The sequence below is a fragment of the Anomaloglossus baeobatrachus genome, chromosome 4 (genome assembly GCF_048569485.1).
Source record: "Anomaloglossus baeobatrachus isolate aAnoBae1 chromosome 4, aAnoBae1.hap1, whole genome shotgun sequence".
NCBI classification, from domain to species: domain Eukaryota; kingdom Metazoa; phylum Chordata; class Amphibia; order Anura; family Aromobatidae; genus Anomaloglossus; species Anomaloglossus baeobatrachus.
Genome location: NC_134356.1, coordinates 680,155,663 through 680,180,990, shown reverse-complemented (window position 1 = coordinate 680,180,990; position 25,328 = coordinate 680,155,663). Strand labels below are relative to the sequence as shown.

The 25,328-nt window shown below is 48.7% G+C and overlaps 3 non-coding genes across 3 annotated transcripts; all 3 read right to left on the bottom strand.

Annotated features, from left to right (window-relative positions):
• Window positions 1-2,853: 2,853 nt before the first annotated feature.
• TRNAI-AAU (transfer RNA isoleucine (anticodon AAU)) lies at window positions 2,854-2,927 on the bottom strand. The gene has a single exon. It is a non-coding gene; the product is annotated as a tRNA-Ile (tRNA).
• A 3,136-nt stretch (window positions 2,928-6,063) lies between these two features.
• On the bottom strand, window positions 6,064-6,135 carry TRNAD-GUC (transfer RNA aspartic acid (anticodon GUC)). The gene has a single exon. It is a non-coding gene; the product is annotated as a tRNA-Asp (tRNA).
• Window positions 6,136-7,521: 1,386 nt separating this feature from the next.
• TRNAI-AAU (transfer RNA isoleucine (anticodon AAU)) lies at window positions 7,522-7,595 on the bottom strand. The gene has a single exon. It is a non-coding gene; the product is annotated as a tRNA-Ile (tRNA).
• Window positions 7,596-25,328: the final 17,733 nt, after the last annotated feature.

Sequence of the window (25,328 nt, the reverse complement as noted above, 5' to 3'; positions counted from 1 at the left end):
CCCTAACCAGGCTGAGGAAAAAATTGCAGCATGATGGGGCTGTCTTCGATAGCAGTGTCACTCAAATCCATAGAAGTCTATGGGTGCGAGAAAAACATCGGACTGCACTTGGATGTCATTCAAGTGCAGTGCGATACACGCACACGCCGCCAATGGAGGTTTCGGGGGGGATTAGTCCTGCCCTCTCCTATGCAGCTGTGACCTGATATCAGAAACAGAGCACAGTTGCATGACACTTGGTTCACGCTCGCAGCAGAACCTGAGACAAGGATCATTAACGTATCGCACCTGACCTCTATGAGTGATTCCTATGAGTTTGAGTTTTGTTTCCCCCTTCCCCCAGGTTAAAGCAATGTTTTCAAATGTAGTGTGTTATACAAAAAAACTCTGCTGCCCACCCTTCTCATGGAAATGCTCTCTTTATGACTGGCTGTATGGGGGCAGAGAACCGACTGACCAATCATTGACGTCCATTATATTTGTTACTCTAGCTCATCCAAATGTCTGGACATCTTGACTCTAGTTATGAGCACCAAGAATTTTTGTGCTTGACCATTACTGCTGGTTACAAGTACCGAGCATTCGAGCATGGTAGTCCTCGCTCATCACTAGCCCTAATGTAAATGTCCATTTACACTGTTCAGTAAATATGAACTAGTATTCCTAAAATATGTGCAAAGAATGAAGCAGTATACACAGGCTGCTGATCACCCGATGAAAGAGAAAACCACTGGTTAGTCAGGGGAAACTATCTTGTTGCTGCAGAAAAGGTCATTGTTTATAGATGCACATTATACTGTGTAATAAAAGAACCTGTGCTGTCGATAGCAATGGCAGCCTATGTGCACTGTACGGGCTATGACAGACCGGACTGTGCACATATAGAGTGGTCTGCCTATATAAACCGGCTATTCAGTCATTGCTGATCAGTAAACATTGACCAATCAGAAGTATCGAATTGTAAAATCCGCGGGTGTTAAGGTAAGGTAAGTAATCATAAATAGATAATTAGAAGTGCAGTCATAGAAAAAACAAAGAAAAACTCCTAAGATTAAACTTTATTAAATTCGATTAAAAGGGAAGGGAATCTTCCAAAACCAATCAAAATATCCTATCAAAAATACATAAGTGTCAATGTTAAAACAATCACAAGGGAGGGGGAGGGAATCTGACCCTCACAATGCCCTGAATTCACCCCTACCTTGCCGCGGAGGTCGATGCCCTAAGAGCCTGCGCAATTGGCGCCCCCGCTCCACGTCGTCTCTCCCTCCTGGCCCTCAAATAGCCCTAGGAGCTGTGAGGTGATGGTACTGTGAAGGATTCACACATTCAAATGAACCAAATTTCAAGAATATAGGTAATATCAATAACCAATGTCCAATATAATTAATTGGAAACATATACGGGCAAAATGACCCAGAGCCCACTCAATGAACTCCTGCGGTCCCTAAACGAAACCACCCGACGCGTTTCCCCTCATAGGTCTGAGGTTCTTCAGGAGTGGAAGGAAAAATAGTTCATAGAACAAAAAGGTTAATGAATATTGGAGGTCCCAAAGAAGAAGCGATAGAATCAAAATAATGCTGGAGTCTGTATTAAGAACAAGCGGTGGGGCTGTACTTTATAGTTAAATATGCCTCTAGCCGTATAATATGGCTACCCTAACTGTCACCAAATGGCAGGGATTAAACACACATGCAGATGCATATACTTATAAAGACAGACTCCAAACATAGAAGGCCTGGTACAAACCAAGGCTCTAGCCACTTATCTCAAAAGGCCTCGGTGTCCACCAGAAGAGGGACCTTCCTCAGGGGATTCCCCAAATATAACACGGACCCAACGTCTCCAGAGTAGCGATAGTTAACTCCCTCCGGTCCTCATCCCTTAGCCCAGATATGGCCCGCAACAATGAGGATGAAGGTTCCAGGGGCAGAAGAATGTGTAAATGTAACTAAACAGTATCACAAGGTTCCATGATGTTGCTACTTAGGAACTAAAGGTGGTGTCACACATAGCGACGACAACGACGTTGCTGCTAAGTCACCATTTTCTGTGACGTAGCAGCGACGTCCCGTCGCTGTCACAGTGTGTGACATCCAGCAACGATCTGGCCCCTGCTGTGAGGTCGCTGGTCGTTGCTGAATGTCCTGCTTCATTTTTTGGACGTTGCTCTCCCGCTATGAAGCACACATCGTTGTGTGTGACAGCGAAAGAGCGACAAACTGAAGTGAGCAGGGAGCAGGGAGCCGGCGTCTGGCAGCTGTGGTAAGCTGTAACCATGGTAAACATCGGGTAACCAAGAAGCCCTTTCCTTGGTTACCTGATGTTTACATTAGTTACTAGCACCGCCGCTCTCAGGCTGCCAGTGCCAGCTCCCTGCTCCCTGCACATGTAGCCGGACTACACATCGGGTAAATAACCTGATGTGTACTCTGGCTAAGAGTGCAGGGAGCAGGGAGCCGGCACTGGCAGCGTAAGAGCGGCGGACACTAGTAACTAAGGTAAATATCGGGTAACCAAGAGAAGTGCTTTCCTTGGTTACCCAATATTTACCTTAGTTACGCTTCCACGTGTTGCTGCTGGCTGGGGGCTGGTCACTGGTCGCTGGTGAGATTTGCCTGTTTGACAGCTCACCAGCGACCATGTAACGACGCAGCAGCGATCCTGATAAGGTCAGATCGCTGGTCGTGATCGCTGCTTCGTCGCTATGTGTGACACCACCCTTAGACATTAGACTGATTGTTAAATTATCTGTTTTAAAGATCTAAAAATCTGCCCACATTACTATGTGTACTGAATAAGGTCATACACTTGTTAAATTGCAGCTTGTCATAAAAGAAAAAAAAAATCTGGCCCGTACGGGGATCGAACCCGCGACCTTGGCGTTATTAGCACCACGCTCTAACCAACTGAGCTAACCGGCCACTGGTTTTCTTTGGTTCAGAGAGAAAATGATGATGAAACTTAACCCCATAGTTTCCAGACAAAATGTAAAATTTGGAGGTAAAGCAACATTTTCTTTAAAAAAATATAATATTTCATTTTCATGCCTCAATGTTATATAATTCTGTGAAACACCAGTGGGTATAAGATGCTCATCACTCTCCTAGATGAATTCTGTGAGGGGTGTAGTTTCCAACATGGGGGTCACCTATGGGGGTTACTGCTGTTTTGGCAACAAGAAGTGTAATCTGTCATCTTCATGCATCAATGATTTATTTTGTTCATTCATTTTGTACTTTGCTGATTGGGGAAACTTATTTATTAACACTTCTACTTCTGAAAACAACTTTACTTTCCTCAATATTTTACACACCTGACTAAACCTTTTGCATGGTACTTTGTGTGTATGTGTAATATGTGTTATATATATATATATATATATATATATATATATATATATATATACACATACACACACACGTAGTTCCAAGAAAAAGTGTTGAGCATGTGTGGGGAATATTTACCGTATTTTTCGCTTTATAAGACGCACTTTTGTTCCCCCAAATTTTGGGGGAAAGTAGGGGGTGCGTCTTATAAGCCGAATATACGGGGGGGGTGTGTGTGTGTGTATATATATATGTACACTGCAGCGTCCAGGGGAGGTGGGGGCAGCAGCTCTGGAGCACAGGGGAACGCTGCGGGCGGCAGCCTTTGATCTCCTGCACCCGCTCATATAATATGCACATCCGCTGTCCATCTCCAATGGTGCTGAAATCGCACGCAGTGAGGGGCTGGGGCAGCGGTGCATAGTATATGAGCCTGCGTCCCAGTGTGATCGCACATGCCTCCCCTGTGTTAGATTTGGCCCCCAGGCTGCTGCTCATTCTAAAATAAAAAAGCTTTACTTACCCCTGCAGCGTTTCTCCCCGTGTCCCTGCTTCCACTGTGATCAGGCAGGCAGAGAGCTCAGGCTGCTGTGCCGATCACATGACCGCACTGAGAACCAGGAAGTGGAAGAACAGAAGCACGGAGGGAGACAGGAGGGAGATCAGCGCTGCAGGAGGTAAGGAAAGAGGGTTTTATTTTACTTTGGGCAGCAGCCTAGGGGCCATATCTGACACAGGGGGACTTGTGCGATCTATAGGGGCCATGGGCAGCACTATGGGGGCGATATCTGACACAGGGGGACTTGTGCGATCTATAGGGGCCATGGGCAGCACTATGGGGGCGATATCTGACACAGGGGGACTTGTGCGATCTATAGGGGCCATGGGCAGCACTATGGGGGCGATATCTGACACAGGGGGACTTGTGCGATCTATAGGGGCCATGGGCAGCACTATGGGGGCCATATCTGACACAGGGGGACTTGTGCGATCTATAGGGGCCATGGGCAGCACTATGGGGGCGATATCTGACACAGGGGGACTTGTGCGATCTATAGGGGCCATGGGCAGCACTATGGGGGCGATATCTGACACAGGGGGACTTGTGCGATCTATAGGGGCCATGGGCAGCACTATGGGGGCCATATCTGACACAGGGGGACTTGTGCGATCTACTATAGGGGCCATGGGCAGCACTATGGGGGCGATATCTGACACAGGGGGACTTGTGCGATCTATATAGGGGCCATGGGCAGCACTATGGGGGCCATATCTGACACAGGGGGACTTGTGCGATCTATAGGGGCCATGGGCAGCACTATGGGGGCGATATCTGACACAGGGGGACTTGTGCGATCTATAGGGGCCATGGGCAGCACTATGGGGGCCATATCTGACACAGGGGGACTTGTGCGATCTATAGGGGCCATGGGCAGCACTATGGGGGCGATATCTGACACAGGGGGACTTGTGCGATCTATATAGGGGCCATGGGCAGCACTATGGGGGCGATATCTGACACAGGGGGACTTGTGCGATCTATATAGGGGCCATGGGCAGCACTATGGGGGCGATATCTAACACAGGGGGACTTGTGCGATCTATAGGGACCATGGGCAGCACTATGGGGGAGATATCTAACACAGGGGGACTTGTGCGATCTATATAGGGGCCATGGGCAGCACTATGGGGGCGATATCTAACACAGGGGGACTTGTGCGATCTATAGGGACCATGGGCAGCACTATGGGGGCGATATATAACACAGGGGGACTTGTGCGATCTATATAGGAGCCATGGGCAGCACTATGGGGGCGATATCTAACACAGGGGGACTTGTGCGATCTATAGGGGCCATGGGCAGCACTATGGGGGCGATATCTAACACAGGGGGACTTGTACGATCTATAGGGGCCATGGGCAGCAGCATGGGGGCGTTATCTAACACGGGAACGTGTGCAATCCATAGGGGACCATAGGCAGCACAGGGAACGTGTGCCATCACAAGGGGGCTATATTCAATATAAGGGGGCCATATCCAGATTAAGGGGGCTAATTTTAGGATGGGGGGCTATGAGGGACATATACCCTATATGATTTGTTAGAGGGACACTGGCATTATAAGATGGACCCCATTTAACATTAAAAAAAAAAAAATCTCTTTTCCTTCACCAAATTTGGGGGTGCGTCTTATAATCAGGTGCGTCTTATAAAGCGAAAAATATGGTATATAAAATACATATTTAAACTTTAATCTTTTTGTCTTTTTTAATGCTTGATTTGCAGAAAGCCCATTTTTTATTTTAATACCTCATGGGAAGAAAATACTATTTAAAGGTCCCACTGAGATTTGAATTTGGATCGCTGGATTCCGAGTCCAGAGACAGTTATACATGGCTGGATTATCAGGACCATGTAATAACAAGGAACTGATTTTAAGTGATTGACAGCAGGTTTCAACAGTTTAACATCTTCAGAAAAATCTCCATGTGCGGCTGTTAGAGGCATATGACGGGTGATTAAATGGCATCAAAGACAGGGAAATGACATATGACGTACATGTAGGTCATAAGTCATAATGTAGTTAACCAGACTTATCCAACAAATCTTTAAAGTGTGTAAAACCGCAAAATAGAAATTGTTGAATTAAAAGTGACAACCGTGAAATCAGCTGTAATATATTTCCTTTTATTATGCTTTCATTGTATTTGTAAATAACAAAAACATTGTCCTCCCCGTCAGGGAATTGAACCCCGGTCTCCCGCGTGACAGGCGGGGATACTGACCACTATACTAACGAGGAACTGGTTGTTAGCATGCTTGGGCTCTCGGGATCTAATCTTTCTTTTTCGAAACCCTAAAATCTTGTTTGCTTTTGCAGCTGCTGCCTGACATTGAGAGCTGCTGGTCAGTTACTTGTCACCAGAATCCCCAAGTCCTTCTGTTCTGTAGTCCCGCGTTTACTGCCATGTAATATATATGCAGCAATAAGATTACTCCACCCGCGGTGCATTACTCTACATTTATCAGCATTAAATCTTACGGTGGGCAAGGAGTTATTTGGTTTCCCACAGACACGTCTTCCCCTGGATGTATAGTGATATGTGACGCCATTTATAACCATACTAATTATTTTACAATAATAATATATCAATATAGTGACATAACGGCAACAGAGAGAGATTCTATAGTAATGTAATGTCTTACACAGGCACAGACTACTGTCAACTAGTTACTTATATCTATCGCTGGAATCAGGGTCTCTGCCCCTACATTATACTGCTCTCAGATTAGGTGACAAAAACCTGATGACAGATTCTCTTTAACCCCTTCATGCCCTCAGCCTGTTTTCACATTCATGACCAGCCCATTTTTTAAAAAAATTCTGACTAGAGTAATTAATTCTGAAACGCTTCAATGGATCCCGGTGATTCTGGGACTATTTTTTTGTGACATATTCTACTTGATGATGTTTGTAAACATAACATATTTATTTATTTACATCAGCACAATTTTTTTTTATTGGAAGTTAGAAGGGTTAAACATTTATCAGCAATTTCTCATTTTTCCAACAACAGTTAGAAAATCTTTTTTTCTAAGGACCAGATCACATGTGAAGTGACTTTGAGAGGTCTAGGTGACAGAAAATACCAAAAAGTGTCACCATTCTAAAATCTTCACCCCTCAAATTGCTTAAAACCATATCGAAAAAGTTTATTAACCCTTTAGGCGCTCCACAGGAATTAAAGCAATGTGGAAGGAAAAAATGAAAATTTTACTTTTTCCACAATAGTCTCTCAGACACTCTTGTCTACCTTGTCAAGCTTCAAAAGGACCCTGAAGACCCACCTTTTCCAATAAGCCTACAACCTGCCGTAACCCTCAGTCTGATACAGCGCCGCACAATCAGCTCTACCCTCATCTACTGTATCCTCATCTATCCCTTGTAGACTGTGAGCCCTCGCGGGCCGGGACCTCTCTCCTCCTGTACCTGTCTGTGTCTTGTATTGTTCATGATTATTGTACTTTTCCTATTACCTATTCCCTTTCACATGTAAAGCGCCATGGAATTGATGGCGCTATAATAATAAATAATAATAATAATTTTAGCCCCAAATTTTGTATTTTCACAAGAATAAGAGAAAATTCACCATACAATTAGTTGCACAATTTCATAAAAGACATTCTCGGGCCCATACGGGGATTGAACCCACGACCTTGGCGTTATTAGCACCACGCTCTAACCAACTGAGCTAACCGGCCTTAGGGTTTTCACTGGTGCAGAGAGAAAATGACGATTAATTTTAAGCCCCCGGTTTCCACAAAAAATGAAAAATTTGGAGGTAAAGCAACATTTTCATGGAAAAAATATATTTAATTTTCCTGTCTTAGGCCCTGTGCGCACTTACCAGATTTTGCCGTGGATTTTCCGCGGATTTGCTGCATGTTTCGCTGCAGAAAATGTTCATAACATCTCTGCAGTGAATCACCAGCAAATCCTATGGAGAAAAAAAATCCTGTGCGCACTGGGCGGAATTTGACAGCTGCATGTTTTGCTGCGGGAATCCCGCAGCAAAAACAAGTGCATGTCACTTCTTTTCCGCACATCGCTGCGGGATTTTACTCCATTGACTCAATGTTAATCATGAAATCCCGCAGGGAATAACGCAGGCAGCAAATTCTGTGCGGTTCACTGCGTTTTCCTGCGTTATTCCCTGCGGTATTTCGCGGTTTACCTCCGGTAATGTACATCGCTTGTCTGCGGTTTTGCAGGGAAGTGATGTCATTACAGGAAGAGGAAGCAAAGCAGAGAGTAAACACACACAGATCACAGACACAGAAAACATCACAGACACATAGATCACATAGACACAGACACATAGAACACACATAGAAATCAAACGGAAATATAGGAAAAAAAGAACGTGGGCTCCGCTGCATATTTACCTTCCAGCCGAGGTAAGCACACAGCGGCGGCCCGGTATTCTCAGGCTGGGGAGGGAGAGGGGCAGGGTTAATGTCCCCCGCCTCACTCCCCCTCCCGCAGCCGAGAATATCAGCCGCAGCTGCCCCGGCACTGTCGCATGCAATATGCGACAAATACCGGCGTGTCCTCGGCTCTTCTTGCCACCGTGTAGCAGTGGTGGCAAGGTAATACAAGGGGTTAATGATGATGGGGGACCACCGCCATTAACCCCAGGCTTGATCATGGCAGCGTCTATGTGACAGCTGACATGATCAACCCGTAAGTAAAGTGAAAAAAACACAGACACCGAAAAATCCTTTATTTTAAATAAAACAAACAAGCCTCGTTCACCATTTTATTAAGCCCCCCAAACAAAGCTCCGACATAATCCACACAGCTCCGGCGTCCTGCACTGCTGACATCCAGCCGCGACTGTCACAGACACAGGCTGAATGCAGCAGACAGCAGAGGTAATTACCGGTCATTTCCCACGGCCGGTAATGTGAACTCACTGCCGACCGTGGGAAATGCAGCGATCTGTCATCTATCTATCCCTCTATCTATCCCTCTGTCTATCTATCTATCTATCTATCTATCTATCCCTCTATCTATTCTTCTGTCTATCTACTATCTCAGAATTAAATGATATTTTTTTTTTTTTTCAATGTGCTTTATTGCATTGAATGCAATAAAGCACATCCCAACCCGCACGCGGCAAAACCGCGGCAATACCGCGAATAATACCGCGGTAAAACCGTGGCAAACCGCGGCAAACCGCACGCGGTTTTCGGGTGCGGTTTCCCGCGGTAATCTTTGAGAGGATACGGAATTTTCACAAGAAAATTCCATTTCCCAGTGCGCACAGAGCCTCAATGTTATATAATTCTGTGAAGCACCAGTGGGTTTAAGATGCTCATCCCTCCCCTAGATGAATTCCGTGAGGGGTGCAGTTTCCAAAGTGGGGGTCACTTATGGGGGTTACTGCTGTTTTGGCACCAAAAAGTGTAATCTGTCATTTTCATGCCCCAATGTTTTTTTTTGTTTATTCACTTTGTATTTTGCTGATTGGGGAAACTTATCTATTTACACTTCTGCTTCTGGAAAACAACGTTACTTTGCTCAATATTTTCCACATCTGACAAAAGCTTTTGCACTGTACTTTGTGTGTATGTGTAATATGTTAATATTTGATATGTGTATATATATATATATATATATATATATATATATATATATGATATGTGTGTATATATATATATATATATATATATATATATAAATATATATATATATTTATATATATATAAATATATATATATATATATATATATATATATATATATATATACATACATACAGTACAGACCAAAGGTTTGGACACACCTTCTCATCTCTAAAAGAACTGTTAAGAGGAGACTTTGTGCAGCAGCCTTCATGGTAAAATAGCTGCTAGGAAACCACTGCTGAGGACAGGCAACAAGCAGAAGAGACTTGTTTGGGCTAAAGAACACAAGGAATGGACATTAGACCAGTGGAAATCTGTGCTTTGGTCTGATGAGTCCAAATTTGAGACCTTTGGATTCAACCACCGTGTCTTTGTAGAAAAGGTGAATGGATGGACTCTACATGCCTGGTTCCCACTGTGAAGCATGAGGAAGTGTGATCGTGTGGGGGTGCTTTGCTGGTGACACTTTTGGGGATTTATTCAAAATTGAAGGCATACTGAACCAGCATGGCTACCACATCATCTTGCAGCGGTGTGCTATTCCATCCGGTTTGCGTTTAGTTGGACCATCATTTATTTTTCAACCGGACAATGACCCCAAACACCCTTCCAGGCTGTGTAAGGGCTATTTGACTAAGAAGGAGAGTGATGGGGTGCTACGCCAGATGACCTGGCCTCCACAGTCACCAGACCTGAACCCAATCGAGGTGATTTGGGGGTGAGCTGGACCACAGAGTGAAGGCAAAAGGTCCAACAAGTGCTAAGCATCTCTGGGAACTCCTTCAAGACTATTGGAAGACCATTTTGGTGTCTACCTCTTGAAGCTCATCAAGAGCATGCCAAGAGCGTGCAAAGTAGTAATGAAAGCAAAAGGTGGCTACTTTTGAAGAACCTAGAATATAAGACATATTTTCAGTTGTTGTACAGTTTTTTAAGTATTTCATTCCACATGTGTTAATTCATAGTTTTGATTCCTTCAATGTGAATCTACAATTTTCAGTCATGAAAATAAAGAAAACTCTTTAAATGAGAAGGTGTGTCCAAACCCTTGGTCTGTACTATATATATATATATATATATATATATATATATATATATATATATATATTTATATATATATATATATATATATATATATATATATATATATATATATATATATAGACACATACACACATGTAGTACCAAGAAAAAGTGTTGACCATGTGTAGAAAATATTTATATAAAATATATATTTAAACTTTAATATTTTTGTCTTTTTTCTGCTTGATATTCACAAAGCCTATCTTATATTTTAATACGTCATGGGAAGGAGAAAAATTATCTAAAGGTCCCACCAAGCTTTGAACTCAGATCACTGGATTCAAAGTCCAGAGTGCTAACCATTACACTACTATACTGACCACTGTACTAACAAGGAACTGGTTGTTAGCATGTTTGAGCTCTCGGGATCTAATCTTTCTATTTAGAAACCCGAAAATCTTATTTGCTTTTGTAGCTGCTGTGATGACATGGACTCTCATGGGTTAAAGTTTCTTAAAATTCAGCCAGACAGGATGATAGATTGTTTATAGACGGGGGATAAGTCCCTCATTGTTTCTACAAGACTCTTGTTGACTCATGTAATTGTGTTGGCCACTGAAAGCCAGACGTATTGTTTCTCCAGACTCTTTCAGTAACCATTGTAACGTAGTTGTGTATTGCTAATGTGATTACCTTAGTAGCCATTGTCGAGTCTGTGACTTGCAGACTCCATGTAGATATCTTCAGTCTTTCTATGCACATCATTTGGATGAACATTGTCCATGCAGCTTGAGATTCATCCAATGGGAGAGGCGATCTTGTCCAACCAATCGATGAGGACGCAGTGTATCCAAGTGGAAGGCTGTGGCTATAAAAGGGATTTCTTTAAGCCACCAGGTGGTTGTTGATGGATGCTGATGGATCCAGTCTAAGCTCTTCGGAGCTGACTAGAGGATCAGGATATCTTATGGCTTCAATCTAGGGACTCCGGTTCCAGTTGGAGACCATATCCACAGCCTAGGGATTTCGATTCCGGCTGCCAGGATTGTATCATCATACCAGGACTACCTAAGGAGGACACTCAGGTTGGGACAGTTCAGTCACCTGTTACAGACTTTGCAGACCTCAGCCAGCTTCCTAAATCTGGCATTATTCCTTTCTCAGTGGGTGCCCGCCAAAAACGGGCTGCTGCTGGATTGGAGTAAATAGCCCTGGAACCTCTGAGGCATGGACATTCTAAATCCCTGGTGAGCCAGCGGAAGGGTGAGACTCTGTTGCCTGTTATATTTGTGTGTTTTGCTGCTTATGTGTTATGTGCCGTTAATTGTTTGGGGATCCAATAAAGTCTAATTATTGTGGTTCCCTCACCCTGTGTTGTCTGAGTAGTGTTACGCCCACGGTTAAGGAGGCCGGCGTTCAGTTGGGATGTGCCCTGAGCCACGCTGTCTTTCTAAAGGCGGCAGGTTTCAGTGGACGAGAGCACCCACTGAGCCCCGTGTCCCCACAGCTGCTGCCTGACATTGAGTGCTGCTGCTCAGTTACTTGTCACCAGAATCCCCAAGTCCTTCTGTAGTCCCGAGGTTACTTCCATTTAATGTATATGAGTGGCGCCTGACCAGGTCAGGGGCGCCATCAAAGATAAGAAACAAAACACAAGTTTTCCCACACAGGCCGAGACCAGGTCACCAAAAGGACTGGTGATCACTCCGTATTCGGGTCTTGGGTTAAAGACTCGTGGGTGGTGGGCGGTGGTGGTATGGTACCTGGTATGCTTACATGTAAATATCTCCCCTGGGTGGGAAAACTTGTGTTTTGTTTCTTATCTTTGCAGCCCAAAGACCTGCAGTCAATAACCAAGGGGGAGTGTGGCTCTCCTGACCTGGTCAAACGCCACTAAGTACTGCACCCATGCTGGGACAGTACTTCCAGGTAATCCTAAGGGCCAGAACGAGGTGTGTATGCACAGACATATAGCAACCAGTTCTCCCACACCAGTAGATGGGACCCTTGGGCTGTCTCCATAGGGGGCTGGACTTCAAATCTTGTCAAGGGGTGTAGTGCAGGCGCTGGGAGCTAGAGTGCAGAGGTTGTCTGCAAGAGAAGAGAATGGAGTTCTGAGGAGGAGGAGAGCCAGTCTGGTGGTGGTGAGCGGCGGTCGCGAGGCGGATAGGCGCGCAGCCACTAGTCAGACCATGCACGGGGTAGTAACCATTAGCGGGAGAGAACGGTCACCTGGTGAAAAACAGTGGGGTGTTCTTGGTGACTAGGCACGTACTGGGTACAGGTCCCTAGAGCAGACTCCAGTTTAACTACCTGCTAAACCTGCCAGTGAGGGGAACTACACGTACCTCACCAACCTCACAGAGTCCGAGCCTCAGTAGCAACGCAGGGACCCATAAGGGGACAGAGCCTGGAGCCATCTCACTTGGTCCATGCTGCCAGCAAATGGGCCAAACACAGTAGAGAAAAGGTAGCAGCAACTCCCTGGATAGACCCCCATGGTACTCCACGTCAGGGGGGTTATCCGAACACAGAGTGCTAGGAAGGTGAGCTAACGGGTTACCCTTAGACTGGCCCGAAGGAGCCCTGGTCCTACCTGGTTCATCACAGCAACGCCCGGGTCAGCTCACCGCAACATCCGAAGTGAGTAAAAACCAGTTAAAAGACTTTTGGACTCCTGTGTTATTCCGGGACCCGCTATTCTACTCACCTGAGCCCCTGGGGTCTGCCTCACTCATGGGAGGCTACATCATCTGACTGCAGACCCCATCAGCCCCAGACGCTCGTAAAACCTGCAGCGGCGGTCATTCACATCCCTGACCGCAAGCCGTGAGTAGCGTCATGATATATAAAAACTGACATTACCTGTTCGCCAAAATTGAACAAGCCCTGTGGCGTCCCTGAACAGGATCGGCACCCCTGGGGCGTCACATATGCAGCAATAGGATTACTCCATACACGGTGCATTACTCTACATTTATCAGCATTAACCCCTTAAAGACCGCAGGCGGTAAAGTTCCTCTGCTGCTGCCGCCGTTGGTGCCCGACTTCTACTGCCGCCGCTGCCCGATCTCTGCAGCCGCAAGTACTCCTCTGGTTTGCCCCCTTTAGTCTCTCCATCTGCTCCCCCTCCGATCGCTTTACCTGCTCTGCCCCCTTGGCTTCTCTTGTCCCCCCTCCTCATCCTCTTCTGTACCCCTCCGTCGTCCCCTTGCCTGCTGCCACCACTGTCCGGATCCTCCTGCCTGGTTGTCCGAGGTCTTCATCGTCCAGACTCATCTGCGTCCTTCCTGGGTCCCTTTTGAGTCATCTATCTAGCTGCCTTCTTTACCTTATGCAGTTCCTCTGGTCCTGTGAGTATAATTTTTTTTTCTTTTGTCTTTTTTTTGCCTCCCTATCCCTTGTTGCTTTTTGAACCTCATACTTCTGTGCATCCTGTAGCCGCCGAACGCAGATCCGTGATGCACATTTTTTTTTCCGTATGCCTAGTTGCTTTTTGTACCTCATCCATCCGTGCATCTGTGTCGCCCAGGGATAGGGGGTACTCAGAACCGGGCCAATGGGGTCGCTTCTAGAGGTATCAGGGTGGCGTGACCCGGTCTGTGATCCCAGGCTCCACAACAAAAGGGGAATATGTAAAGGGAGATTGTCTGTGACGCCACCCGTGGGTTGCGGTGATGAGATGGTTGCACCGCCGCTGCCTCTGGGGACCGTGCCCAGGACTGGTGGTGTGGGGCAGCAAGGTGGGATCCCCTCCACGGGTAGGGGAGTTGTAGTCCCTGGGCCCAATTGGGAGTTGTGGTGGTGGCAGGGCTTGCAGGGATCAGCACACTGACAGTTCGGTTGTCCTAGTGTTGGATGAGGCTGATTTCATATGTAGGGTCAGGAAACACAGAGTCTGTTTTGTCAACCAAATGGCCGGTCACCTTTGGCGGGTGTCTTCGGGTCCCACACCCAGATGTACAGCCAGGGCCCTTCTTTCCACACTCTGTCTGTCTCTTTCTTGTCTGGACTAGTCCGTTTGAACGGCCTACGGATCGGGTCCCTCTCCAAGCACCAGCGGGCTACAACCCTATCCCTGTCGCCTCAGGATACCCACGACCAGATCTCCGTCACCTGTGGCCCTCACAGCCACCTAGTCCAGTAGTCCAGGGCTCCAACCCCGGCTACCATCTGCTCCCAGGGAGCACCAAGCTTCCCTTGTCAGCACTTCACTGATTACTGCACAACTGAGACTAAAACTCTCTCCACTTCTTTAGCTTCTCTCGCCCCTCTCCCTTTTTCCTGGAGAGGGGGTGAGTAGGGCCTGACTGGCTGGTGTACATCGGTGTGGGGATTGTGTAGCTGCCAAGGAGGATTAACTCTTTCTGTGACTACCTGGTTTTGCCAGGGCGTCACACATCCTGCAGTCTGTGCTCAGTTTTGCGCAGGACATGTTTTTGTTTTTTACTGATGCCTGTTTAATATGTTTCTATTTTATGTTACCAAATTTTAATTATTTATTTTCTTTTTCTTTCATAGGTTTTTTTTCTACCCAAAGAAAATATTTACAGAAACACGCACGCACGCACGCACATACGTAGTACCAAGAAAACGTTTTGAGCGTGTTCGGAAAAAAAAATTAAAAAAATAAAATATATATCCATGGGTATGAGAAAAATGCAATGTGCGCACAGCATTTTTTCAAACCCATAGGATTTGCTGGGGAATAACTGCAGCAATGGTAGACACATTTTCTGCAGCAATTCCGCGGCAAAATCCAGTAAGTCCACACAGCCATATGGTGGCAGAAAGGCTCTGGAAAAATACTATAGCTACACCCATAAAAATAAAAAGTAGCAAAATCTGCACTTCCAAATGCTCCCTCCCTTCTGAGCTCAACAATGTGCCTAAGGCCTCTGCCACACTCACGTGAAAATCACGCACGTGCCGAGAGACACGTATTTTCCCTGCGTGTTGCGTGCAGGTAAGTACGTGTCTCTGGTACGTGCGTGACACGTGTGTTCTACGTGTGCTATCCGCGATAGCACACGTAGAATCAGTAATTATTATACTCACCTGGTCCTTCCTGACGTCTGCGGTGCTGTCCGTGGTGCTGATCCTCGGTCTCCAGCCCTCCTGTCTCCCCGCTGCTGCTGCTGCCAGGCAGTGAAGTGAATATTCTATGAGATTAATGAGCGGCGGTCGGCAGCAAGAGGCAGCAGCGGCAGAGACAGGAGGGCTGGAGAAGGTGAGTTAATGTTTTTTATTTTTTTCCCTGACATGTGTGTTTACTCCGGCGCGTGTCACACGGGACCGCATCCACACTACACCCGTGTGGTACGGGTGCGGGCCGTGTAACACCCGTGCTGCCGGAGAAAACACTGACATGTCAGCGCTTTGAAAATCGCACACACGTACAAACGCACACGGACACACGTTCCGTGTGGTTTTACGTGTGTGTGCCTGCTACAATAGGGTAGCATTGGTTAAAGTGTCTCCGTGCCGCCGGTACGTGTAAAAAATGACAAACACGTGCCGGCAGCACGGATGTGTGGCACAGGCCTAAACCACAGTTAGCATCTGTCATGACATGTGATGAGATTACTAGGAAAAGGGGAGCCTAAACTGGCCCTCAGGCTAGGGCAGTCATGGCGAACCTTTTACAGGCCGAGTGCCCGAACTGTATCCCTAAAACCCATTTTTTTTTTCCGAAGTGCCAACCAATCCTATTATGTAAATAATTGATTGTTGTAACCTTACCTTTGCCGTCTTCTCTTCTCTTCAGCAGGGGGCATCACGCTCGTGCATGCTTACCACACATTGAAGCTGAGCCCCTGCCCTTTCCAGACACAGCAGTTGGATTGATCTTTCTGGAAAAAATTGCAGCATATTAGACAGAGATTTTAGCATGGAATGCAATCAGATGTCACCCTATAATCCACATCTTCATTTCAAAGTCTGAACATCTTGAAATCCCATAAAGACGTACGAGTTGCTCCCCTCCCCTTTCATTGTGTAGTTCTGTCCCCCTTCCTGGCCACTTCCTGGTAAATATGTCCCCCATCCTGATATATATTTCCTACATTCTGGTATATTTGTCCCCACCATGGCCCCATCCTGGTAAATGTACCCCATCCCAGCATATTCCCCATCCTGGTAAATGTAACCCATCCTGGTAAATGTACCCCATCATTGTAAATGTATCCCATCCTGGCATGTTCCCCCATGCTGTTAAATTAAATGACCCCATCCTGGTAAATGTACCTCATCCAGGCATGTTCCCTTATCCTGGTAAATGTCCCCTTTCCTGGTAAACGTATCCCATCCTGGCATTTTTCCTCATCCTGGCATATTCATGTACCCCCAACCAGGCATGTTTCCCCCTTCCTTTCATGTTTCCCTCTTCCTTTCCTGTTTCCCCCTTCCTTTCATGTTTCCCCCTTCCTTTCATGTTTCCCCCTTCCTTTCATGTTTCCCCCCAATTCTGGTAAATGTATCCCCCATACTGGTAAATGTACCCCATCCTGGCATGTTTCCCCCCCATCCTTGCAGTCATGTTTCTCTCCCTCTTTTCACGTATGCCCCGTGCTCTGTTTGTATGCCCCGTGCTCTGTTTGTATGCCCCGTGCTCTGTTTGTATGCCCCGTGCTCTGTTTGTATGCCCCGTGCTGGCTCTGTCCCCCCACACCTTGGCACAGCCGCACACAGCTTAAAAATAAAAAAAAATGTCTCCTCTGCTAAACACCACTTTGAACTGCCGGCACGATCACACTGACAGTTCAAAGTGGTGACAGCGCGCGTGCCAGCACAAAGGGCTCTGTGTGCCCTGTCTGGCACGCGTGCCATAGGTTCGCCATCACTGGGCTAGGGGAACCCTTGCTTTCTCTGATCACAATGTTAGGTCTAAAGGTGGCAATGTTTAGAACACCTTCCTTGCCCTAGCTCCTCAACATTTTTGGTCTAATGGCACCCCTCCCTCCACTCAGGAGAGAGCCCAGACAGGAGTGATTATTCTCACACAATGGAGGGGGGAAAAAACTCAAACTTACAGGAATCACGCACAGAAGTATAGACAATACATGTTCATGGTGTCACATATCAGTATACATCCAGGGGAAGACGTGTCTGTGGGAAACCAAATAACTCTTTGCCAAGCGTGAGATTTAATGCTGATAAATGTAGAGTAATGCACCGCGGGTGGAGTAATCCTAGAGCTGCGTATACATTAAACGGAAGTAAACTCGGGACTACAGAACAGAAGGACTTGGGGATTCTGGTGACAAGTAACTGAGCAGCAGCTCTCAATGTCAGGCAGCAGCCGCAAAAGCAAACCTCATTTTAGGGTTTCTAACAAGAAATATTAGATTCCAACAGTCTTTTCATTAGATAACCTAATTCCTCGTTAGTATAGTTGTCAGGACGGGTAGGATAACATTTTTGTTATTTACAAATATGAAGAAAACATGATAAGACAGAATTTATTTCAGCTGATTTCACAGTAGTCACTTTTAATTGAACAATTTCTATTTTTGGGGATTTACACACTTTAAGGATTTGTTGGATAGGTCTGGTTAACCCTTTCACGAACTATGATGTACATGTATGTCATGTGTCGTGTTCCTGTCTTTGATGCCGTTTAATAATGTCATGCTCCCCGGGTCCCCTGTCACGCTCCCCGGCTCCCCTGCCACGCTCCCAGGCTCCCCTGCCACGCTCCCCGGCTCCTCTGCCAGGCGTCCCCCGCTCCACAGCCTCCATGCCCCATCACCTGCGGTCCCCAGGCAGCCCGGTCCCCGCTCCCGGCGCCCGTCGGCAACTCTGCTCCAGCCCGGCTCTCCTGCTTCCTGTTCACCGCTCCCTGCTCTGGCTTCTGGCACCCGGGCCTCGCGCATGCGCATTAGGGCGCGCGCGCGGTCATTGACCCTCTCTTAAAGGGCCAGTGTCCTCCAACAGGATATTGAAGAATCAGGTACAGGGTATATAGGGGAATCCTTTCCAAGTGGGCGGGGCCTGTTCTTCGTGTTTTGCTAAGCTAGGAGTCAGGTCTCCTTGTGTCTTCTGGTATACTTACCTATCTCTCTCGTAGAGCCGCTCCTGCCTCGCCAACCGGTCCTGACGATACCCGAACCCCGAACGGTGACTGTCTGCCATCCCGTCAGTTCATACCATCTCCGATCCCTGTGGTGACCCGTCTTCTCGCTCCGTCGGTTCCGGACTCTGCCTGACGTCATCTCAGCCTCCGAACCTGAGCTCCGTCACCCGGACTACCTTCAGTGACTCCGTGGTCCCAGGGACTTCTTCACTCCACTCCTCTGAACGGACTGTCCTGCTACCCGTAGTGCTCCGGCTACCGGGCACCTTGCCTTCGGTGAGGTGTTCAGCCCAGTGGATCCACCTCCTGGATCTGCCCGTCCACCTGGCCCTAACAGTAAGAACAGGCCATGGATCCCGCCGAAGCACTAGCGACCCAGCTGGGCACCTTGCAGCAGGAACTCGTACGACAGCGCGAGACCCAGTCCCGCATGCTGGCCTTCATGTCCTCGGTGGATACCCACCTGAACACGCTGCAAGCAACTGCCACGTCCCTGGCATCTCAGGCTACTACTGCACAGTCCACGGCCACGGTTCCCGTGGCGGCTACCTCGGAAGCTTCTAAACTCCGCTTGGCCTCTCCACCCCGATATGCCGGAGATCCCAAGACCTGCAGAGGATTCTTAAACCAGTGCTCCCTCCATTTCAAGCTGCTTCCGCACCTGTTTGCCTCCGACCAAGCCAAGGTGGCGTTTGTGATGTCCCATCTAGAGGGTGAGGCACTGGCCTGGATGAACCCCTTGTGGGAAAAGGAGGACCCTGTAACCACTAACATCCAGGACTTCCTGCAGGCGTTTAGAACCACCTTTGACGAACCCGGACGTGCCACCGCATCCGCCTCATCACTCCTCAGGCTACGTCAGGGGACCATGACGGTGGGGCAGTATGCCATCCGCTTCCGCACTTTGGCCTCAGAATTGGGGTGGAACAATGAAGCCCTCACCGCCGCCTTCTGGGAAGGACTCTCCAGTCGTATTAAGGGCGAGCTGGCAGGCCGCGATGTTTCTTCCACCCTGGATGCCCTGATCGCACTAGCCACCCGCGTGGACCTCAGATTCCAGGAACGATCCAAAGAGGTGTCCCGTGAGAGACGTCCCATACGGCATTCCTCTCCTCCGCAGAAGCCCGCCGTACTTCAGTCAGCGTCGTCTGGTGTCTCTGTCCACAAGCCCATGCAGATTTACCGTTTGCGTCAGTCCGAACAATGCCGAGCAGAACGGCTCGCCAAGGGCCTCTGCTTCTACTGCGGAGAGGGCACACACCTGCTACGTTCCTGTCCAGAGAGGCCGGGAAACTCCAAAGCCTAGGGTTGGTAGGAGAGGCCACCCTAGGTGCTGGGACTCTCTCAGACCCGGTTACGTGGACTGTTCAAGTAACAACGGGAGAGACGCGGTTCACGGCCGAGGCGTACCTCGATTCCGGGGCAGCAGGCAATTTCATCCAGCAGGCCACGGTGGACAAGTACCAGGTGCCTGTTACTCCACTCGACAAACCCCTCGTGATTGCCTCTGTAGATGGGAGACCCCTCTCTGACACCATCTCGTGGATCACCAAGCCGGTGGAACTACGTATCGGTGCCCTGCACACCGAGAACATCGCTCTCTACGTCCTCCCACACATGTCTCATCAAATCCTGCTGGGACTCCCCTGGTTACGGACCCACGAACCGTCAGTCAGCTGGTGTACTGGTGAAATCACCCGATGGGGCTCCTCTTGCCACGAGAACTGTCTGAAGACTATCCAGCCCATCCGACGACCTCTGGTTTCCGGAGTCCCTACCGGGACTGCCCTCGGCCTATTGGTCCTTCGCGGACGTCTTTGATAAAAAGGAGTCAGAGGTACTGCCGCCACATCGTCCTTATGATTGTGCCATCGACTTACTCCCGGGAACTACACCACCTCGAGGACGGATATATCCTCTGTCTCCTGCTGAAACAAGGGCCATGTCTGCCTGCATCACGGAGAACCTGGCAAGGGGATTCATTCAGAGATCCTCCTCTCCTGCTGGAGCAGGCTTCTTCTTCGTTAAGAAGAAAGAGGGTGACCTACGCCCATGCATTGACTACCGGGGATTGAACCAAATCACCGTGAAAAATAAATACCCCCTGCCGCTCATCCCCGAATTGTTTGATCGGCTTAGAGGAGCTTGTGTGTTTACCAAGTTGGATCTTCGGGGTGCCTACAACCTGGTCCGCATCCGCTCTGGGGACGAATGGAAGACCGCATTCAATACTCGCGATGGGCACTATGAATACTGTGTGATGCCCTTCGGCCTGTGTAACGCACCAGCAGTCTTTCAGGAATTGGTGAACGACGTGTTCCGGGACCCTCTCTACGTCTGTGTGGTGGTGTATCTTGATGATATCCTGGTCTTCTCTCCAGACCTCCAGACCCACAGAGAGAACGTGCAGCTGGTACTACAAAGACTGAGAGAGAATTGGCTGTACGCCAAGTATGTGAAGTGTGTCTTCGAGCAGTCTTCTCTTCCCTTCCTGGGTTACATAATCTCCGATACCGGTCTGCAGATGGACCCGGAGAAGGTCTCTTCCATTCTCAAGTGGCCCCCTCCTTCCGGACTGAAGGCAATCCAACGCTTTCTTGGATTCGCAAACTATTACCGTCAGTTCATCCCTCACTTCTCTGCCCTGACTGCACCTCTCTCTGCCTTGACCAAGAAGGGGGCTAATCCAAAGGACTGGTCACCTGCGGCCGACGCCGCGTTTGGCTCCCTGAAACAGGCATTTGCTTCCTCCCCTGTGCTCCACCGTCCTGAGTTAAACCGACAGTTCACCTTGGAGGTGGATGTCTCCTCCTCGGGAGCCGGAGCAGTGCTCATGCAGAAGTCCTCCTCTGGGAAGATGGTTACTTGCGGTTTCTACTCCAAGAGCTTCTCAGCGCCTGAACGCAACTACACCATCGGTGACCGAGAGCTATTAGCAGTCAAACTGGCTCTGGAAGAATGGCGCTACCTTCTGGAGGGAGCAGTGTACCCCGTGATCATTTACACGGACCACAAGAACCTGGAATACCTGCGGTCTGCTCAGCGACTGAACCCACGGCAAGCCAGGTGGTCCTTGTTCTTTGCCAGGTTCGATTTTCAGCTCCATTTTCGACCCGCGGACAAGAATGTGCGAGCAGATGCCTTGTCCAGGTCATTCATGCCCATGGAACAGGAGGAGGAGACATCCCAGCCCATCATCTACCCAAGTAAAATCATTCCGGTGGCCCCTGTCACCCTGGCCCAGATACCGCCCGGGAAGACCTATGTCTTTGAGACTGACAGGCAAAAAGTGTTGCACTGGGGCCATGCCTCGAAAATAGCTGGCCATGCTGGTCAGAAGAAAACATGGAGTACAGTTGTACGTCACTACTGGTGGCCATCCCTTCGCACGGACGTCGCTTCTTTTGTCTCAGCCTGCTCCTCTTGTGCCAGGAACAAGACGCCCAAACACCTGCCATATGGTCGTCTTCTGCCTCTGCCTATACCCTCCGTTCCGTGGCAACACATTGCAATGGACTTTATTACAGACTTGCCCCTGTCCTCCGGACACACAGTCATATAGGTCGTGGTGGATCGGTTCTCCAAAATGGCTCATTTCGTCCCTATGGCTGGACTGCCCTCTGCCCAGGAACTCGCTGACGCCTACATACAGCACATCTTCCGGTTGCATGGCTTTCCATCACACATTGTGTCCGACAGAGGAACTCAGTTTACCTTCCGCTTCTGGAGGGCTCTCTGCAAACATCTGGGAGTGACTCTGGACTTTTCTTCAGCCTACCATCCTCAGTCGAATGGCCAAGTGGAACGAGTCAATCAGATCTTGACCTCCTTCTTACGTCACTACGTTAACGCCCATCACGACGACTGGTCCACGCTTCTTCCTTGGGCTGAATTCTTCCATAACCACCACGTCAGTGAGTCCTCCTCCAGCTCTCCCTTCCATGTCATTTACGGACTTCAGCCTTCCGTCCCATTACCTGTATCCTCTTCCTCGGATGTCCCTGCTGCTGATGCTGTAGTCCGTGACTTTACAACAATTTGGGACTCTGTCAAGACGTCCCTTGGACGTGCTTCCCTGCAGATGAAGAGACACGCAGACAAGAGGCGTCTGGTTCCTCCGTGTTTCTCTCCAGGAGATCTGGTCTGGCTTGCTTCCAAGTACGTCCGATTGAAGCTACCATCATACAAGCTGGGTCCTCGCTACATCGGGCCGTTTAAAGTCCTCAGCAAAATAAATGAGGTCTCCTACAAGCTGCAGCTCCCGGCCACGAGGAGAATACCCAACTCCTTCCACGTCTCCCTGCTCAAGCCGGTTGTCCTTGGTCCCTTCTCCGCTGCTGCCAGTTCTGCTCCTCCTCCTATTGCTGATGATGACATCTATGCGGTAAGGGATATCGTGGCCATGAAAACCGTACGGGGCCGACAGTTCTTCCTGGTGGACTGGGCAGGGTATGGTCCTGAGGATAGGTCCTGGGAACCCCGGGAGAATGTGGGTACTCCCCTGATACGTGCCTTCCTGTCCCGGTTGCGGGGAGGGGGGCGTGGGGGAGGGGGTACTGTCACGCTCCCCGGCTCCCCTGCCTCGCTCCCCGGCTCCTCTGCCAGCCCGGTCCCCGCTCCCGGCGCCCGTCGGCAACTCTGCTCCAGCCCGGCTCTCCTGCCTCCTGTTCACCGCTCCCTGCTCTGGCTTCTGGCACCCGGGCCTCGCGCATGCGCATTAGGGCGCGCGCGCGGTCATTGACCCTCTCTTAAAGGGCCAGTGTCCTCCAACAGGATATTGAAGAATCAGGTACAGGGTATATAGGGGAATCCTTTCCAAGTGGGCGGGGCCTGTTCTTCGTGTTTTGCTAAGCTAGGAGTTAGGTCTCCTTGTGTCTTCTGGTATACTTACCTATCTCTCTCGTAGAGCCGCTCCTGCCTCGCCAACCGGTCCTGACGATACCCGAACCCCGAACGGTGACTGTCTGCCATCCCGTCAGTTCATACCATCTCCGATCCCTGTGGTGACCCGTCTCCTCGCTCCGTCGGTTCCGGACTCTGCCTGACGTCATCTCGGCCTCCGAACCTGAGCTCCGTCACCCGGACTACCTTCAGTGACTCCGTGGTCCCAGGGACTTCTATACTCCACTCCTCTGAACGGACTGTCCTGCTACACGTAGTGCTCCGGCTACCAGGCACCTTGCCTTCGGTGAGGTATTCAGCCCAGTGCATCCACCTCCTGGGTCTGCCCGTCCACCTGGCCCTAACAAATAAGCTGTCATGTGTCTCTAACAGCCGCGGTGTGGAGGTTTTCAGCAGCTGTTAAACTGATGAATGCTGCTGTCAATCACTGAAAGTCAGTTACTATTTAGTACAGTGGTTAGTATATAATATCTGTTCCTGGGGAGAACAGGTGGTTCTGAGAAATGTAGTTTATATGTAGCTTTTATGCTCCATTCGATGTCTACCAGAACGTCAGAAATTCATAGTTTTATGGTGAAGAATAACATGTTGATCTAGGGAAACAAAAAAATCTTCCATGTGGCAGATATCCCTACAATAAACAATATAGTGGCGACCAGATGTGAACATTTAGAAAAAAATTTGAGATACAGCGTGACGAGTGGTACTGATAATCCAGCCATGTTCAGCGGGTTCCATGGTGTAATGGTTAGCACTCTGGACTCTGAATCCAGCGATCCGAGTTCAAATCTTGCAAGGACCTTTCATTCTTATTTTCTTCCCACGAGTTATTGAACTAGAAAAGGGCTTTCTACATATCAAGCATAAAAATGCACAAATATATTGAGGCTTAAAGGGGTTTAAAGGGGTTATGCAGCTTATTTTGAGGGTTTTTTTATTATTACCCTATTGGGCTACATTGGGGTAGGTATGTAGATAGTGACCACTTACCTGCCCTGCTGTCAGCCCCTCTCCCCTGGCTCAGAGTGGTCATGTGACCGCTCCTGCCGCGATTTTGCTGCTTCTGGTCATTTCATGTCAACATGGGCAGGACCATGTTGACATGCAAATCTGGGAACAGCTTGTTGCCGCCCTGCTGGGCGAGTACAGTGCGTGAGTCACCGCCCACCTTCCCTGCACCCTCCCACACTCCGTACTCTCCCCGCCCAAGGTGTCACCGCCAGCACCGGGCCCCCTGCTCAGGATAGCATGAGTGCCCGTGCAGTCTGTGTCCTGCTCCAGCCCCGCGCCTGCTCGCACTGCAGGATCAGCAGCTTCTCACACTGCAGCGCAGGCAGCCGCGGGGTGATGATCGCTGCTGTCAGGAGGTTAGATGAAATGATCTCCTGCGTCAGCGCTGTCACTGCCTTCTATGCCCGCCGCTTTCTCACGTCATGTCTCGTGGGCGGCCCGAGACTGTGACTAGCGGTGACGTGACGGGCTCCCGCGATTCTTCGCTGAGAATGTGGTGGTCATAGAAGGCAGTGACAGCGCTGACGCAAGAGATCGTCACCGCAGGTAATGATCTAATCTAACCTCCTGATGGCAGCGCTCGTCATCCCCTGCAGTGACCTGGGCTGACCTATTGATGTTAGCTCAGGTCACTGCATTACTCTCCCAGCCAATGGGGAACATTCTTTTTTGTAATCTTCCACGGTTACTGGATCATAATAGATAGGTTAGTCTAAATAAAATGCACTTTTAGGGCCCACCTAAAGGTGTGGATGTTAGGTATTAATCAAATTGTTCTTAGTAGTGTGTTCCAGA